We start from the raw sequence: 2,592 nt of genomic DNA, 5'->3' as shown, positions 1-2,592 counted from the left end.
CTGAGGCATATATCCAAATTTAACTCGTTTTGGAATTAAGATAACTCCAGTTGCTGTGATAGACTGATTTGACTGCTTCAGTTCGCAGTTCTAGGTTGCAGTACACTTTAGTAGGGAAGACAAAATGGCAGATGTTTAGGGGAGCTGGGTTGCACTGCATTCAGTCTGCAGCAATTTACTCCACTTTATGTAAATCAGAATCTCTACCTAGGGGGTGGTGCTGGGCTTTTGCCCCAACGCTAGTCTGGCAGGTGATTTTAACTTCTGTCAGGTTAACAACAATCACAAGAGCATACACATGGCCAGGTGTAGATATTAGGGCGGAAATCCTGTGATGCAGTCTTGGTGGCTTTATAAGGGTATAAAATACACAAAGCCGGGTGGTGGTGGTGCACACCTTTAATCCCAGCAGAGGCACGCAGATCTCGAGTTTGAGGCCATCCTGGTCTACAGAGTGAGTTCCAGGAAAGCCAGGTCTGTTTCTCAGAGAAACTCTTGTCTTAAAAAACCGAGAGAGGAAGGGAGGGAGAGAAGGAAGAAAAATAGTCACATGAAGGCCCTACCTCTTGATATACAAGGTCCTGCACCTCTTGGAACTCCCAACCAAGGGAACTGTTACCACATGGATCTCTTGTGCTATCCTGTATTTTATTCTATAAAAAAAAAAAATGGACTAAAAGAAATTGGAAGATTTAGTAAAGTATATACATTCATTCTATCCAAATCAAAGCAAAAGTTTAATGCAATTCCTATTACAATCCCAGTGAGACCATTATACACAGGTATTCTATAATTTATGTGGAAAAACAAGAGAACTTTAAATGAAATGCTTTAAAAGAAAAGAGCAATGTTTCAAAAATTACTAACTAGTGCCAGAAATTCATATTCACAGAGATACACATACAAATGAATGGAACAAAATAATGCTAAAAGACCTCACAGAATCCCAGGGGGTGCACAACTGGATGACTGTAGACAGAGCAATTCCATCTAAACCTTACACCTCATGCAAAAATTAAAAACTTGGTTCTTCTAAAGAGCCTACCCAGAAAATGAGCAAGGGTAGGTGTGGTGGCACACATTTAAACCCAGAGAGGTGGATGGATTTCTGAGAATTCAAGGCCAGGCTGGTCTACATACCAAGTTCCAGACCAGAGCTACATAGTAAGACCCTGTCTCAAAAAAAAAAAATATTTGCAAACTCTTGATAAGTAATTATATAAATTACATAAATGGTTTTTTTAAACAGTAAAAAAAAATCTAATTTTAAAAACGAGGTATTTCATGTAGGGAGCTATAGGAATGATGATTGATATCACAAATCTTAATTGGAAGTTAGAACTGTAAGACTATTACATACCCATTAGATCATCTAAAACAGTGATGGGGCCAGTGAGATGGCTCAGTAGGTAAAGGCACTTGTTGCCAAGTCTGACCTGAATTCAGCTCCTGGGTCCCACTTGTTGGAAGAACAGAACCAGCTCTCAAAAGCTGTCTGTTGTACATGTGCCACTGCATTCAAGAACTACATGTAGAGAAAATGGACTCTAACACATTGCTGGTGAGAATATAAAATGGTACAGTCATTTCAAAAGTTTGGATATTTCTTAAACTATTAGAAGGAAATCTTTTATTTGCAAATAGTATTTATTAATCAATTTTCCTGTTTCACTCTATGCTTTAATGAAAATGTTTACAGTCTGAAAAGAAGACAATATTTTACCTTATTTGAGAATTAGTGAGACAAATCAGGAGGAAACGTCTATGGTGTGCAAGGTTGGTAATCTTATCTTGATCACCATATGCATATGAAATAAAGTATACTCCACAAAGTTGTCTTCTGGTCTTCACTTATATGCCATGTCCTAAAAACCCACAATCACATCACACACACCAGACAGAAATTAAAATGAATAATTCTTATTGCCAGTGCCTTATAGGTATCTCTGGATTATTCCCTGAGAAGGCAATACTTCAAGATAAAGTGTCAAATGTTCCATCAGGGACACAAAGATGCATGGAACATAAACTACCTATAAGTAACATATAACCTATAGAATGCTAAGCTATACTGTAATACGTATATAGTTGATAGATGACTAACCTTTTGATGTCTCTATCAGTGAAATGAAAATGCTGCTTTGGATACATACATGAGGTATTTAGTGTTCCGTACATTCTCCCCTCTTAAGCATTTTAACATTATTTTTTATCCGTTTATTTATTAAATATTTCTGTCTCTTCCCCACCACCTTCTCCCATTTTCCTCCCCCTCCCCCAATCAAGTTCCCCTCCCTTGTCAGCCCAAAGAGCTATCAGGGTTCCCTGCCCAGTGGGAAGTCCAGGGACCACCCACCTCCATCCAGCTCTAGTAAGGTGAGCATCCAAACTGCCTAGGCTCCCCCAAAGCCAGTACGTGCAGTAGGATCAAAAACTCACTGCCATTGTTCTTGAGTTCTCAGTAGTCCTCATTGTCCGCTATGTTCAGCAAGTCCGGTTTTATCCCAGGTTTTTTCAGACCCAGGCCAGCTGGCCTTGGTGAGTTCCCGATAGAACATCCCCATTGTCTCAGTGTGTGGGTGCACCCCTCGC

Source organism: Microtus ochrogaster, linkage group LG5, assembly GCF_000317375.1.
Source record: "Microtus ochrogaster isolate Prairie Vole_2 linkage group LG5, MicOch1.0, whole genome shotgun sequence".
Taxonomy (NCBI): Eukaryota; Metazoa; Chordata; class Mammalia; order Rodentia; family Cricetidae; genus Microtus; species Microtus ochrogaster.
The sequence above is the reverse complement of the archived record's forward strand: the minus strand, read 5'-3'. Positions refer to the sequence as shown.